Below are 15,600 nucleotides of genomic sequence, written 5' to 3' on the forward strand. Positions count from 1 at the left end.
ACATCTAACAATAGCATAAAGACGGGAATGTTTTATTCCTTTTTTAGAAAAGGAATGTAAATGTTTATTAAATATACTTATAAAAGAGAACTATCTGATGATGAGCTATGTCTGGCACACACAACAAAACCTGAGAGTGAACCAGGGACCTATAGATCTTCAATCTAGTGCTCTCCCAGGTGACCTATTTCAGCTCGTAGTAGAATGCCTTTGCCTGATTCCGATTAAAACGTTACCAATGAATGTAGCTCAATTTACAATAATATGGTATGTACTCAGAAAATAATGACTGTACCACTGTGAAATCCATGGAGCGCTCAGGCAGGATCTCCCGGCGCAGTCATGCCTTGAGGTGCACTTTCACTTCCATTAAAAACTTGTGCTAAAATGGTACGCCAAGGAAGTACTTCTTGACCGTCTCTGGACTATATATCACTATACCAGTGATAGTCACTGCTCCAAGTCTCAAGTGATACTGATTAGGGAAGATTATTTCCCCCAATTGTTAACATTTCTTATCGTCTGTACCTCACGATTTGGCAATCTGTTTCTTAGCATCATCTATAAGCAAAAAGACACTGAGCACATTTTTCCTCATGCCAAGAGTGGAGCTAACCATCTCATGCTAGCTAAGGTACAGTAGCAGCTAGTATGGTACCTGAATGCATATAACCTATTTGGCTTAAAAGGTCTGGAAATTTTCACAGTTGCAAGTCCTCGAAGCTGTGGAAAGGTATTGTGATAGCAGTGGCAGTTTCATCACAAAAAGAAATCCCGAGACAAGAGATGCCAGATGTGATATTTCCCAAATTGTGGAATGTTTGGTTGAAATGACAGGGGAGCAGAATAGATTTCGGCATCTTTCCAGATCAAGTATGTTCGAGTTGCCAGCAGTAGAAAACATTTGAAACTGTTGCTGGATTTTGCAGGCTGTCCTATTCTGTCTTGAGCCATAAGCTTTTGTTTGATTGCCCATGGAAAGAAAAGTTTATGCGAAGGGGAATTAGCTCAAGTGGTAGAGCGCTTGCTTTGCATGCGAGAGGTAGTGGGATCGATGCCCACATTCTCCAGTCTGTCTTTCCAGCAGAGTTGCCTACTTAGTATTAGAAAGTTGGTCACTCTCTTTAGAAAATGGTAATTTGTAAAGTTATTTAGCATTATGATTTCTTCTTCGACTGTGTGATTTTCATGAATTTTACTTAGCAAATGACTTATTTGCATCATCTGATTTGGTAGTACAAAGCCTGTCCATGATCCAAAGGAAGCTGAGGTAGACCCCATTTCATGAAAACACATGGGGTGTGTGAACCAGGATACCCACATTTTTGCACCAAGCATACTTGCAAGCTGACACATACCCTTCCCTTGTCCAGGTGTTTGGCCAGCAGACAACTAATGAAATAAATTGTAAAAGCATTTGTGCAGAAGCCACTGTTCATGAACCTCTCTGTGCAGCAAGGAGACATATTATAAGGCATTGCAAGATCCACAAAAGTTTAAGTAGGATCACTGAACTCAAAGTCTACAGCACGATTACACCTTTAAATCTACAATAGCATAAAGACGGGAATGTTTTATTCTTTTTTAGAAAATAATTGTAAATGTTTATTAAATATACTTATAAAAGAGAACTATGTGATGATGAGCTATGTCTGGCACACACAACAAAACCCGAGAGTGAACCAGGGACCTATAGATCTTCAGTCTAATGTTCTCTAAGGTGAACTATTTCAGCTAGTAGCAGCATGCCTTTGCCTGGCTCCGAATAAAATGTTACCAATGGTTGTAACTCAATTTACAATAATATGGTATGCACTCAGAAAATAATGACTGTACCACTGTGAAATCCATGGACCGCTCAGGCAGGATCTCACGGCGCAGTCATGCCTTGAGTTGCAATTCCACTTCCATTAAATACTTGTGCTAAAATGGTAGGACAAGAAAGTACTTCTTGACCATCTCTGGACTATATTCTTACCAGTTATAGTCACTGCACCAAGTCTCAAGTGATATTGATTAGGGAAGTTTATTTTCCCCCACTTTTTAACATTTCGCATGGTCCATACCTCACGATTTTGCAATCTTTTTCTTAGCATCAACTATAAGCAAAAAGACACTGAGCACATTTTTCCTCATGCCGAGAGTGGAGCTAACCATCCCATGCTAGCTAAGGTAATGTGGAAGCTAGTATGGAACCTGAATGTGTATAACCTATTTGACTTAAAAGGTCTGGAAATTTTCACAGTTGCAAGTCCTCGAAGCTGTGGAAAGGTATTGTGATAGCAGTGGCAGTTTCATCACAAAAAGAAATCCCGAGACAAGAGATGCCAGATGTGATATTTCCCAAATTGTGGAATGTTTGGTTGAAATGACAGGGGAGCAGAATAGATTTCGGCATCTTTCCAGATCAAGTATGTTCGAGTTGCCAGCAGTAGAAAACATTTGAAACTGTTGCTGGATTTTGCAGGCTGTCCTATTCTGTCTTGAGCCATAAGCTTTTGTTTGATTGCCCATGGAAAGAAAAGTTTATGCGAAGGGGAATTAGCTCAAGTGGTAGAGCGCTTGCTTTGCATGCGAGAGGTAGTGGGATCGATGCCCACATTCTCCAGTCTGTCTTTCCAGCAGAGTTGCCTACTTAGTATTAGAAAGTTGGTCACTCTCTTTAGAAAATGGTAATTTGTAAAGTTATTTAGCATTATGATTTCTTCTTCGACTGTGTGATTTTCATGAATTTTACTTAGCAAATGACTTATTTGCATCATCTGATTTGGTAGTACAAAGCCTGTCCATGATCCAAAGGAAGCTGAGGTAGACCCCATTTCATGAAAACACATGGGGTGTGTGAACCAGGATACCCACATTTTTGCACCAAGCATACTTGCAAGCTGACACATACCCTTCCCTTGTCCAGGTGTTTGGCCAGCAGACAACTAATGAAATAAATTGTAAAAGCATTTGTGCAGAAGCCACTGTTCAAGAATCTCTCTGTGCAGCAAGGAGACATATTATAAGGCATTGCAAGATCCACAAAAGTTTAAGTAGGATCACTGAACTCAAAGTCTACAGCACGATTACACCTTTAAATCTACAATAGCATAAAGACGGGAATGTTTTATTCTTTTTTTAGAAAATAATTGTAAATGTTTATTAAATATACTTAAAAAAGAGAACTATGTGATGATGAGCTATGTCTGGCACACACAACAAAACCCGAGAGTGAACCAGGGACCTATAGATCTTCAGTCTAATGTTCTCTAAGGTGAACTATTTCAGCTAGTAGCAGCATGCCTTTGCCTGGCTCCGAATAAAATGTTACCAATGGTTGTAACTCAATTTACAATAATATGGTATGCACTCAGAAAATAATGACTGTACCACTGTGAAATCCATGGACCGCTCAGGCAGGATCTCACGGCGCAGTCATGCCTTGAGTTGCAATTCCACTTCCATTAAATACTTGTGCTAAAATGGTAGGACAAGAAAGTACTTCTTGACCATCTCTGGACTATATTCTTACCAGTTATAGTCACTGCACCAAGTCTCAAGTGATATTGATTAGGGAAGTTTATTTTCCCCCACTTTTTAACATTTCGCATGGTCCATACCTCACGATTTTGCAATCTTTTTCTTAGCATCAACTATAAGCAAAAAGACACTGAGCACATTTTTCCTCATGCCGAGAGTGGAGCTAACCATCCCATGCTAGCTAAGGTAATGTGGAAGCTAGTATGGAACCTGAATGTGTATAACCTATTTGACTTAAAAGGTCTGGAAATTTTCACAGTTGCAAGTCCTCGAAGCTGTGGAAAGGTATTGTGATAGCAGTGGCAGTTTCATCACAAAAAGAAATCCCGAGACAAGAGATGCCAGATGTGATATTTCCCAAATTGTGGAATGTTTGGTTGAAATGACAGGGGAGCAGAATAGATTTCGGCATCTTTCCAGTGCAAGTATGTTTGAGTTGCCAGCATACAAAAACATTTGAAACTGTTGTGGGATTTTTCAGGCTGTCCTATTCAGTCTTGAGCCATAGGCGTTTGTTTGATTGCCCATGGAAAGAAAAGTGCACATTAAGGGGAATTAGCTCAAGTGGTAAAGTGCTTGCTTTGCATGCGAGAGGTAGTGGGATTGATGCCCACATTCTTCAGTGTCTTTTTAGCAGAGTTGCATATTTACTATAACAATATTGTCCACTACAGTTATCTGGCATTATGAATTCTTCTTCGAAGGTGTGATTTTCAAAAAATTTACTAAGCAAATGACTTATTTGCATGATCTGATTTGGTAGGACAAAGCCCATCCATGATCCAAAGGAAGCTGAGGTAGACCCCTTTCCATGAAAACACATGGAGTGTGTGAACCAGCATAGCAACACTTTTGAGCCAAGCATACATGGAAGCTGACACACACCTTTCCCTAGTCCAGGTGTTTGGCCAGCAGACAACTAATGAAATAAATTGTAAAAGCCTTTATTCAGAAGCTACTGTTAAATAGCCTCTCTGTGCAGCAAGGAGACATATTATAAGGCATTGCAAGTTCCACAAAAGTTTAAGTAGGATCACTGAATTCAAAGTCTATAGCGCAATTACACCTTTACATATGACATTATGTATTCTTCTTCGAATGTGTGATTTTTAAGAACTTTACTAAGCAAATGATTTATTTGCATCATCTTTATTGGTAGAACAAAGCTAGCTAAGGTACTGTGGCAGCTAGTATGGCACCTGAAAGCGTATAACATATTTGGCTTATAAGGTCTGGAATTACCTCAAGTGGTGGAGTGCTTGCTTAGCATCATTTCAGCAGAGTTGCATACTTAGTATAAGAATGTTGGCCACTGTCTTTAGAAAACAGCATTTTGGAAGGTTTTTTAGCATTAGGCTACCAAAAGATTACCAAATATCATTTCTACTCATATTGCTGCCTTGAGTGGTTCATGTAGTTTCCAAATCAGCAACATAATGAAAATCCACCCATTTCTGTCCAAAAAAGACACTCAGCTACATGTGCAGTGCCTTGTTATATGAAGAATGGACTAGACCAACTTGCTCCATGTAGGCCTACTACTCTGTGCCAGCAGACCCCTGCAACTCAGAGTGCTGTTATTTGCAATCAACCCTGGCATAGTACTTCTCAAATGTTTCTGAGGAAGTCTAGATGGCTTGGTTGTAATCCAAACCTCCAGTAGCATACCAGTCACTGCCAGTATGTGCTCCATTTGCTTACATCATGGGTGCATGCTAATTAGGAGATAGCAGCAATACCTTTAGCAGTAGAGCCTATAAATCACTTGACAACAGATTTGGCATTTCCTAAAACAGCAACCTGCATACGTGGCTGAGGCTCTGAAGAAAGCAGAGAGCTCAGAGATTCTGCCTGAAGTTTGCCTCCCTTTGATTCTTCCTTCCCTCTCCCTAATACTATTCTTGAATTTTTCAACTTTGAGGGAGATGAGGATAAAAAAGGAAAGTAAAATTCTGGAATGGAATGTTACACTGGTCATTCAACTAAGATGTCAGAGCTTGGGAAATAAAACATCTACCTCCTCTGGGCATAATTTAGCAGTAGTTGCGGTTGCTTGACCTCGTGGTGCAATAGTAGCGTGTCTGACTCCCTATCAAAAAGTTGCTTGTTCAAAACAACTTGAGGTCACATGTTTCTTTCTGCTCATTAAGAAAGCTGTATGACCAGCAGTGGCAGCGTATAATTTGTCAATTTTATTGTTTACTTTGTTGAATAACGGAGCTTTACCTCAATTTATCTAAGAACAACTTATTCGTCACCATTAATTATGCAGCTGTGAGAAAAGGTCAGTGAAACCAAAACATATTAAAACACCTTTTCTTTTCCCGGCATTCACTCCTCAATCGATCTTGATTTTTATGACTGATCTTTGACAGCAAAAAGTATCTGGAATCTGGCAAACATCAGCTTTATTTGCATCATGAATTGGAACTTGCATAGTGCATTTTTGGAGCCTGTGTCCACTAATGCATCTTCCACTATTTGGGTCATTGACATTTTATTTTATTGTTTGTTTTTTTCATTTAGTTCATGTTGCATTTTGTACCATGTGTTCTTGTGGAAGAATATGCCATCCTACTAAGTGCTGTAAGTAGTTTGGATGAAAAGGTAGGCCTATTTGACCTGACTTGATGTGGAGATGGAGAAAGTTGCCAGCAAATAAGTCCTCCACTGACAAGCTTAAGTTGATTAAAATCTAAATAGATTCTTGAAATTGGAAAACTCAAGGCAACTTGCACATGGATGGATTTGTCTTTTTAAATTTCTCTCGGTGAATAAGTTAGGAATCCTTGGCTGTTCATATCTCAGGTGTTGTTTAGCAACGCTGCAACTACCAACTGCTGTCATTTCTGTCTTTTCTTTCAAAAGTTCTTGAAGAGTCTGTCTTCAGTCAGATGTCTGTCTTTTGTAAACAGTATAAATCATCACTGGAATGTAAATCTCACCAACATCAGCTTCTACATGTCCATGGTGCTGCATCACCAAGTCAAAACTTTAGGATTTCCATAGAAGACACTTGGATCACTCTGACAATGCACACAAACATGGGCTACCACAAGATTACCAAATATCATTCTTTACTCATATTCTTGATTTCAGTGGTTCAACATAGTTTCCACATCAGCAACATAACGGAAATCGAGCCTTTTTGTCTGTGTTTCACTGTATTCAGAGTCCACAGTGCTTTCAATTCCATGATAAAACAAGTCCAAAAATGTTTTGTCTTCTGTATTGCTAGATTCAGAGGGCAGAGTGCTTTCCATATATCACATCTCCTGTCTTTTTTTTGTAAGACATGATTTCCTTTTATATAACCTTACCTTGTCCAGCATCATCAGGACACAGATTGGCAAGGCATTGACCTAATTGTGGCAACATCTGCTTTGTCTCATGTTTGTAATCTGGTCAAGTGACAGACATTTTTGCGATTTACAATAAGGTGTTTCAAGAAAACCCATAGTGCTTACTAATCATTACATTGTGGAAACTTCAAAACAATCCTTCTTCTATATAGCTGATTTCAGAGTCCACAATACTTACCTTTACTCCATAACCAACAATACAATCTGTTTGTACTGGTGACTTCAGAATCCAGACTTTTCCATTATGAAATTAACAGGCTCAGTTTTATTTTGTCTCTGAAACAAGGTAACAGGCACTTCAACAGGTTCCACTGAGAGTCAAACTCAGATGACTGGATTCAGAGTCCAGAGTGCTAACCATTACACCATGGAACCTTAACCAAGTTCCTGGGTGTCCTGTATTGCTGGATTCAGAATCAAGTGCTTATCCCATTACCTAATGGAAGGAACCAAAATGAAGTGTGATGTCTTGTATATTGATGGTGAATCATTTATCTTCCGTGAATTCTCGTTAGCTTAATGCCAACTATGCTACGATAATCAGCATTTACTTTGCCAAAATCACAGGCATTTAAGAATTCCTCACAAAAGGTTAATCGAATCTGAGCCATCAATACAGGCTGCAGCCATTAAAAAAACTTGTTACAAGAAAGTACATGCTAGCTGAAAGGAACAACAAGCATTCAATAGGTTCCACCAAGAGTTGAACTGGGATCACCAAAGACAAGGTGCAGATTCCTAACTATTACACTACAGAAACAACAACAAAAAAATGCTTTTACTCATCTTGTATTGCTGTAATCACAACCACATGTGTATACTGTTACATCAAGCAAAACAACAAAAATATGTTTTGTGTCTTCTGTATCGCTGGATTCAGTGTCTGTAGTACTTGCAAATATATTATACAAATGTTTAAAATATCTTTTGTGTCTTCAATTTTCCCAGATTCAGTGTCAAGCCTGCTTACAATTAAAATCTGCAAACAACAAATCGAACCTTTTTGTCTTGTGTTTCACTGGATTCAGAGTCCACAGTGCTTTCAATTCCACCATAGAACAAGTCCAAAAATGTTTTGTCTTCTGTATTGCTAGATAAAGAGGGCAGAGTGCTTTCTTTATATATCACATCTCCTGTCTTTTTTTTGTAAGACATGAGTTCCTTTTATATAACTTTACCTTGTCCAGTGTCATCAGCACACAGATTGGCAAGGCATTGACCTAATTTTGGCAACAACTGCTTTGTCTCATGTTTGTAATCTGGTCAAGTGACAGACATTTTTGAGATTTACAATAAATTGTAGCAAGAAAACCCATATAATCTCAAAATGTCAGCCAGGTTTAGAAAGGTGCCACGGAGGCATGACGTCTGACAATATAAAATGAAAAGTGCTTACTAAGCATTACACTGTGGAAACTTCAAAACAACCCTTCTTCTATATAGCTGATTTCAGAGTCCACAATGCTTAACCTTTACTCCATAACCAACAATACAATCTGTTTGTACTGGTGACTTCAGAACCCAGACTTTTCCATTATGAAATTAACAGGCTCAGTTTTATTTTGTCTCTGAAACAAGGTAACAGGCACTTCAACAGGTTCCACTGAGAGTCGAACTCAGATGACTGGATTCAGAGTCCAGAGTGCTAACCATTACACCATGGAACCTTAACCAAGTTCCTGGGTGTCCTGTATTGCTGGATTCAGAATCAAGTGCTTATCCCATTACCTAATGGAAGGAACCAAAATGAAGTGTGATGTCTTGTATATTGATGGTGAATCATTTATCTTCCGTGAATTCTCTTTAGCTTAATGCCAACTATGCTACGATAATCAGCATTTACTTTGCCAAAATCACAGGCATTTAAGAATTCCTCACAAAAGGTTAATCGAATCTGATCCATCAATACAGGCTGCAGCCATTAAAAAAACTTGTTACAAGAAAGTACATGCTAGCTGAAAGGAACAACAAGCATTCAATAGGTTCCACCAAGAGTTGAACTGGGATCACCAAAGACAAGGTGCAGATTCCTAACTATTACACTACAGAAACAACAACAAAAAAATGCTTTTACTCATCTTGTATTGCTGTAATCACAACCACATGTGTATACTGTTACATCAAGCAAAACAACAAAAATATGTTTTGTGTCTTCTGTATCGCTGGATTCAGTGTCTGTAGTACTTGCAAATATATTATACAAATGTTTAAAATATCTTTTGTGTCTTCAATTTTCCCAGATTCAGTGTCAAGCCTGCTTACAATTAAAATCTGCAAACAACAAATCGAACCTTTTTGTCTTGTGTTTCACTGGATTCAGAGTCCACAGTGCTTTCAATTCCACCATAGAACAAGTCCAAAAATGTTTTGTCTTCTGTATTGCTAGATAAAGAGGGCAGAGTGCTTTCTTTATATATCACATCTCCTGTCTTTTTTTTGTAAGACATGAGTTCCTTTTATATAACTTTACCTTGTCCAGTGTCATCAGCACACAGATTGGCAAGGCATTGACCTAATTTTGGCAACAACTGCTTTGTCTCATGTTTGTAATCTGGTCAAGTGACAGACATTTTTGAGATTTACAATAAATTGTAGCAAGAAAACCCATATAATCTCAAAATGTCAGCCAGGTTTAGAAAGGTGCCACGGAGGCATGACGTCTGACAATATAAAATGAAAAGTGCTTACTAAGCATTACACTGTGGAAACTTCAAAACAACCCTTCTTCTATATAGCTGATTTCAGAGTCCACAATGCTTATCTTTACTCCATAACCAACAATACAATCTGTTTGTACTGGTGACTTCAGAATCCAGACTTTTCCATTATGAAATTAACAGGCTCAGTTTTATTTTGTCTCTGAAACAAGGTAACAGGCACTTCAACAGGTTCCACTGAGAGTCGAACTCAGATGACTGGATTCAGAGTCCAGAGTGCTAACCATTACACCATGGAACCTTAACCAAGCACCTGGGTGTCCTGTATTGCTGGATTCAGAATCAAGTGCTTATCCCATTACCTAATGGAAGGAACCAAAATGAAGTGTGATGTCTTGTATATTGATGGTGAATCATTTATCTTCCGTGAATTCTCTTTAGCTTAATGCCAACTATGCTACGATAATCAGCATTTACTTTGCCAAAATCACAGGCATTTAAGAATTCCTCACAAAAGGTTAATCGAATCTGATCCATCAATACAGGCTGCAGCCATTAAAAAAACTTGTTACAAGAAAGTACATGCTAGCTGAAAGGAACAACAAGCATTCAATAGGTTCCACCAAGAGTTGAACTGGGATCACCAAAGACAAGGTGCAGATTCCTAACTATTACACTACAGAAACAACAACAAAAAAATGCTTTTACTCATCTTGTATTGCTGTAATCACAACCACATGTCTTTACTGTTACATCAAGGAAAACAACAAAAATATGTTTTGTGTCTTCTGTATCGCTGGATTCAGTGTCCGTAGTACTTGCAAATATATTATACAAATGTTTAAAATATCTTTTGTGTCTTCAATTTTGCCAGATTCAGTGTCAAGCCTGCTTACAATCACAATCTGCAAACAACAAATCAAACCTTTTTGTCTTGTGTTTCACTGGATTCAGAGTCCACAGTGCTTTCACTTCCATCATAGAACAAGTCCAAAAATGTTTTGTCTTGCTAGATAAAGAGGGCAGAGTGCTTTCTATATATCACATCTCCTGTCTTTTTTTTGTTTTTTGAGTTCCTTTTATATAACTTTACCTTGTCCAGCCTCATCAGCACACATATTGGCAAGGCATTGACCTAATTGTGGCAACAACTGCTTTGTCTCATGTTTGTAATTTGGTCAAGTGACAGACATTTTTGCGATTTACAATAAGTTGTAGCAAGAAAACTCATGACCTCTGACAATATAAATTGAAAAGTGCTTACTAAGCATTATACTGTGGAAACCTCAAAAAAACCCATCTTTATTTTTCTATATAGCTGATTTCAGAGTCCTGAAAATGTTGGTGACACGACAGATCCATGGCTTGCTCCCTGCCAAGTCTCATGTGAGATCCAGTCACTTTGCATCTAATGAATGCTTTTCTTCTCCTCTCAAAACTCTGTAGAGTTTTACAAATATATATGTGTTTATAAATATATGTGTGTGAGCTTCTTTACAATGGACTACCATTCCCATTGTCTTGAAACTCTGGAGCTATCATGGCAAGAGCACCTAACCCCTTTAGTTCTGCCTGACGTTTTCTCCCTGCGTGTATGAAACATTACATTAACAGCTCTTTCCATTTGTTAGTGACACTAGCATTCCCACTTTTCTTGAGTGATCCCAGATGGTAAAAAAAGAGTCTTGACTCTTGCAAACTTCATCTATTTTGTAGAACAAAAAGAAAGATGAATAACTCGCTTTATGGCCTGCTTCCTTTCATGCATACCAAGTCAGGTATGCATCCAAAAGTCATCAGTATAATAGGAGTGCAGACACTGAAAAATGTTGGTGACAAGAAGGATGCATGGCTTCGTTCCCGATGGCCTAGTGGCTAGGATTCCGTGCTTTCACCGCCATGCCCTGGGTTAGATTGCTGTCAGGGAAAGCTCTCTATTTTTGCACAGTTAAAATGGAAATTTTTGCTTGGAAAGACAAACTTCCTTCAAGTCAGATTTGAACCAACAGCTTATGGATGACAATTTTAACTTCTACAGTCCTCTGATTTAGCAACTGAACTGCTGAAAGTAGCAGGCCAGGAGTTCCATAGGTCCAAACACCCGTATGTTGGCTAGAAACATGGCCAGTTGTGCATATTTGAATTGTCAAGTTCATTTGTCTCAAAGAAGAAACATCGCATTTTACGAGTTGTAGATGTTCAGTTACCAACAGGTATCTCTTTTAAGGACATTTAGATGCATACTGCAATTTTTGTACATGAATGGAGAAAGGACATAAATGGTTAGAATAACATTCAGTGCTTTTGTAGAAAAATTTCTAAAATGTTGTTATGTAGAGAGAGAAATGTTTGGCTGAAATACAGGAATATTAAATGTGCAATGTGCACATATGGAAAGAAAATTACTATCATGTGGAACGCATTGAGATTTCGAACTGCATGTGGAATATACAACCCCTTAAAGGATTGATTTTTACTCACATGCTGCGATGGTTGTTTTCTCATGGCTTCTGAGTGAAGAGGCTGTGGTCAGGGTGGAGTGAGTCTTTGATAACCAAAATTGTTGTTGCTTTGGCTCTCAATTAAGCAATGGCATCACACAGTGTCAGGTTTTTCTCAGTCAAGTGCAGAGAATGAAGTAGAGGGTAAGGACTTGAACATGCACATGTCCTTTCCTGAATACAGACACTTGCCGAAAAAACAATTGTCTCGAAGGTTTGTTCCAAAATTACTTCCCTGATGCATTAGCTAACAGGCGGCACACATAAACAAGTGCGCATGTTCAAGTTTCAGACAAGCATTTCTATGGCACAGTCTGTAGTGTGTACAAAAGGAAATGAACAGAAAAGGTATGAGCAAGTACATCCTCCACTGACAAGCTTCTGTTGTTTAAACGTAAATGGATTCTGTGACTAGAACAAGTCTGCTCATTCTCTCAGCCTATATTGAAATTGCTCACCACAATACAACATGTACACAAGGTGTAATGAACTTGCAATGAAAATGTTCTTGGTATGTTGAAGAGGAAAGGCTCAGAAGTGTTGATTATATAAAGTAAGCATGACCTTAACATTTACTCCATGCCAAGAGAACTAGCTAGATTAACCTGGGACAATGGCCAATGCATATTGTCACAGATGGGGGAAAGGATAGTAATGTGAAAGATCAGTTAGTTTACAAGGTCCTGCTTCTTGACGTATTCAATGAAAGTTCACAAGCAATGACAAAGTAACAATGCTTTCACGGATACAGGGAATTTAACCCTATACCCTCCGATGAAAAGTCTGATGCTCTACCTTCTATGCTATCCAGGTTACAAACAAAGCATCCTAGCCATTCAGGAAGGATTCAGGACACGGAAACCAAGTCTCAAACTTTGATAAGGTATCTGTGTGTCAATCTTCTCAAGATGCACAAAGGCCCACATGGACTGGTTTGGTCATCCTCCCCAATCCAGGACATTTTAACTGACATGATAGGTGAAGAGCTTTGTAATAGTGAAGGAGACAAAAGGGGAATGCTATAACATCTGTCAGATAACTCCTTTGGCAGTGTGGTGTCATAGCATGCCAAGCCTCATATGAGATCCAGTCACTTTGCATCTGATGAATGCTTTTCTTTTCCTCTTAAAACTCTGTAGAGTTTTACAAATATATATGTGTTCATAAATATATGTGTGTGAGCATATTTACAATGGAATACCATTCCCATTATCTTGAAACTCTGGAGCTATCATGACAAGAGCACCTAACCCCTTTAGTTCTGCCTGACGTTTTCTCCCTGCGTGTATGAAACATTACATTAACAGCTCTTTCCATGTGTTAGTGACACTAGCATTCCCACTTTTCTTGTGTGATACCAGATGGTAAAAAAAGAGTCTTCATTCTTGTTAACTTCATCTATTTTGTAGAACAAAAAGAAAGATGAATAACTCGCTTTATGGCCTGCTTCCTTTCATGCATACCAAGTCCAGTATGCATCCAAATGTCATCAGTTTAATAGGAGTGCAGACACTGAAAAATATTGGTGACAAGAAGGATACATGGATTGGTTCCCGATGGCCTAGTGGCTAGGATTCCGTGCTTTCACCGTCATGCCCTGGGTTCGATTGCAGTCAAGGAAACCTCTCTATTTTTGCACAGTTAAAACAGAAAGTTTTGCTTGGATAGAGAAACTTTCTTCGAGTCACAGTAACAGTGCCACCGTGGCTTGTTTACACGCTTCTTGTGTTTTTCCACAAATTAAAAGATCATCAACATATTGCAACAGAGCTGTTCCTCCAGGAAGCTCTAAAGCCTCTAGGCTTTGGTGTAGGGCGGCATTGTAAATAGTTGGTGATTCACAATACCCCTGACACAACCTCGTGAATGTGTATGGCTTTCCTTCAAAAGTGAAAGCAAACCAAAATTGGCTATCCTTGTGCACAGGTACACTGAAAAAAGCATTGGCCAAATCAACTACACTGAACCACTTGCTGTCTGGTGGGATCTGAGAGAGAATGGTGTGCGGATTTGGAACTTCTGGGGCTCTAGGGTGTACTGCGAAGTTGACAGCCTGCAAATTCTGCACAAATCTCCATTCATCTTTCCCTGGTTTCTTAACTGGGAAGATTGGAGTACGTACCGGTGAGTCTGGGCACAGCACGATTACTCCTGCTTGCTTTAATGATTGGAACACCAGCCTAATACCCTCTGCTGCCTCTGGTTTCAGAGGGTATTGGTGCTGGTGTTTTCTATAATCAGATTTTGGGGTGATGTGGACAGGCTTGCATCCTTTTATTAAGCCCACATCATTTTTTCCCTGTGCCCATAACCCTGCAGGAATTGTTTTCAGTTCCTCCTCCTCTTCCTCTGAGAGGTTAACAGAGGCTGCCATAATTGTCATATTTGGACTCACAAGCTCAACCCCCCTTTTGCAGTTTAACCTATACGGGGCTGGCATTTTCCACGTTTTTATGCTCGGGCTGTACATAATTTTACACTGGGGTTCTTTTACCCAGTCAGTTGCGCTCAACACACGTTTGTTCCATAATCCTACTCTCTGCCAGTCTGCGTCGGCATGTGTGCTAGCCAGTGACACATGAGGCGCTGCATGCGAGACCGAATATAAAGGTTTTTGTTTAGCTGAGAGCTGCACCACTCCTGCAGCCCACTCGCAGTCCCATGCTATAGCTGTGATAATCAAACTGTCGCTGCCCCCTAAGTCAAATTTCTGCTTTAAATCAACGTCTGGTCCCGCAGGGACCTTCATCGTACTGTCAATAGAGTCACTTTGTTTAATAATCAGCTCACCAGGTAGCGTGTTAGTAACTTCAGTCATAAAATGTGTTAGTACTTCCCCAGCAGTGCACTGCAATTCATAAACATACAAAGGGACCCCCACTTCTAACTGGACTCCCTGTGTGGGTGTTTCCCACGTGACAAATAACCCCTCTGGGTTGCTGCTAATTGTGCATCAAAGTGTACACATCAGGTCTCTAGCTAACAAATTAATTGGACACGTTTCTGACACCAAAAAACTATGTTTAAATTGGCTATTTCCTAAACTACATTGGAGAGGCCTTTCATCGATAGGATGGCCTCCCACTCCAATTACTGTTATCAAATACCCTGGTCTCATTCTACATTCTGTTAAACCTTCTCTCAACACCGAGTGGGTGGCACCACTGTCAACCAAAAACTTAACATTTTTTCCCACTACATTCACAATTACTTCAGGGAGGCCTCTTGACCCTTTACTAATCTGCTGTAGTAATTGGTAATTTAAATTTGTTACTTCCCTTTTGTCGTCTTCCTTCAGTGGCCCGTCGCTGCCCTGCCTCTCCTCTGCCCGTCAATCTTTTTTAACTTCCACAGCCATGTTGTCACTATCTTCCCCTTCTTCTTCAGGACAGTCTCTTGCAAAGTGTCAGAATGTTCCACAATTATAGCATTCCCTTCCTCCAAACTCTTTTCCTCGACCTCTTCCTCTCCCTCGTCCGGGCCGCGTCCTCTGCCACGTTCGTGACCTCTTCCTGTCTCCTACTGTTTGGAGCATTGTCAGCATCGCCTGGTGGG

At 39.5% G+C, this 15,600-nt stretch overlaps 5 non-coding genes across 5 annotated transcripts; 2 read left to right on the top strand and 3 right to left on the bottom strand.

Moving 5' to 3' along the window:
* The first annotated feature begins 997 nt into the window (after positions 1-997).
* On the top strand, positions 998-1,070 carry trnaa-ugc. The gene has a single exon. It is a non-coding gene; the product is annotated as a tRNA-Ala (tRNA).
* Positions 1,071-2,535: 1,465 nt separating this feature from the next.
* trnaa-ugc lies at positions 2,536-2,608 on the top strand. Its single transcript has one exon. It is a non-coding gene; the product is annotated as a tRNA-Ala (tRNA).
* Positions 2,609-7,190: 4,582 nt separating this feature from the next.
* trnaq-cug lies at positions 7,191-7,262 on the bottom strand. Its single transcript has one exon. It is a non-coding gene; the product is annotated as a tRNA-Gln (tRNA).
* A 1,220-nt stretch (positions 7,263-8,482) lies between these two features.
* trnaq-cug lies at positions 8,483-8,554 on the bottom strand. Its single transcript has one exon. It is a non-coding gene; the product is annotated as a tRNA-Gln (tRNA).
* A 1,219-nt stretch (positions 8,555-9,773) lies between these two features.
* trnaq-cug lies at positions 9,774-9,845 on the bottom strand. The gene has a single exon. It is a non-coding gene; the product is annotated as a tRNA-Gln (tRNA).
* Between the last annotated feature and the right edge of the window lie 5,755 nt (positions 9,846-15,600).

Source organism: Electrophorus electricus, chromosome 9 (genome assembly GCF_013358815.1).
Source record: "Electrophorus electricus isolate fEleEle1 chromosome 9, fEleEle1.pri, whole genome shotgun sequence".
Classification (NCBI taxonomy): domain Eukaryota; kingdom Metazoa; phylum Chordata; class Actinopteri; order Gymnotiformes; family Gymnotidae; genus Electrophorus; species Electrophorus electricus.